Here is a 312-nt window from a genome sequence, read left to right as displayed (position 1 = left end):
AATGACCTGTTTTCTTTGCTCCATTTTGGTCTCCTCCCCTCTCACTGCACTGTTATCAGTTACAATGTTTCCAGTGCTACACAAACACTCCCCATCCAGGCTATAGAGAGGAAGAGTTCTGTAGTCCAGTCCTAGGGTGACAACTCTGCTCCTCCACAGATGCAGCACTGGGCGTTGTCACCCTCAGACAGGAAGTGTTACTGGCAGGATAACAGGGTACAAATAAAAGGAAAAAGAAAACTAATGCAGCAGCACATGTAGGGACTGAAAGTTATATGGGGGAGGGGTGCAGACCCTAAAACTGAACGGTAC

The 312-nt window shown here is 47.4% G+C and overlaps 1 protein-coding gene across 1 annotated transcript in view; it reads right to left on the bottom strand.

Moving 5' to 3' along the window:
* PLK3 (polo like kinase 3) overlaps positions 1–312 on the bottom strand; it is a 19,554-nt gene that overhangs the window by 9,869 nt on the left and 9,373 nt on the right. The gene's annotated exons all lie outside the window — the stretch shown is intronic.

This window comes from Nanorana parkeri, unplaced genomic scaffold, assembly GCF_000935625.1.
Source record: "Nanorana parkeri isolate BGI_ZX_2015 unplaced genomic scaffold, ASM93562v1 scaffold2508, whole genome shotgun sequence".
Lineage (NCBI taxonomy): Eukaryota > Metazoa > Chordata > Amphibia > Anura > Dicroglossidae > Nanorana > Nanorana parkeri.
Note: the sequence above shows the minus strand (reverse complement) of the source record. Positions and strands in the feature narration are given on the sequence as shown.